Source organism: Macrotis lagotis, chromosome X (assembly GCF_037893015.1).
Source record: "Macrotis lagotis isolate mMagLag1 chromosome X, bilby.v1.9.chrom.fasta, whole genome shotgun sequence".
NCBI classification, from domain to species: domain Eukaryota; kingdom Metazoa; phylum Chordata; class Mammalia; order Peramelemorphia; family Peramelidae; genus Macrotis; species Macrotis lagotis.
This window is the reverse complement of record NC_133666.1, coordinates 674,218,454-674,219,014: the sequence shown is the minus strand read 5'-3', so window position 1 is coordinate 674,219,014 and position 561 is coordinate 674,218,454.

The following is a 561-nucleotide window of genomic DNA, read 5'->3' as shown; positions in this document are numbered from 1 at the left end:
TCTATGCTTCCTGGGCTCCGGGAATGGGAGCTGAGCCCCCACGCGGTTGCTAGGGAACCAGACAGCACAACGATCGGTTGCCTGGCAGCCACCTCCCGTGTGCCCCAGCTCTTAACTAGGGGCGCTGCCAGCAAAGGCAGAGGCCCCGAAAATGTTTCTTAGGGGTGGGTTGGAGGGCTGGTGCTGGAGAATCCGGGAGGGGACAGTATCTGCCCCTTCCAGGGCAAGAGGGCAGGAGCTAGCCAGAGGTGGAGGGCTCTCATCAGTCAACAAACCTCCATTTTATCTATTGAACTCTTAACTGGGTCCCAGACACTGTACCAAGCCCTGGGGATGCAAAGAAAGTCAGAAAGAGTCCCTGCCCTCAGGCAGTGTGCACTCTCTTGTGTAAACAAAAAGTGAAAATGAGGAGTAGGGGGAAGGTGGTCTGCCTGGTTGGGGCATTGTCCGAGGAGACTAGGGAAGACTTTCTGCCATTGGGTGAGGGAGAGGGAGGGGAGGGATATGAGTCAAGTATTGAAAGAAGTTAAGAAAATTCCGAGGCCAAGGTGTGGAGGGAGG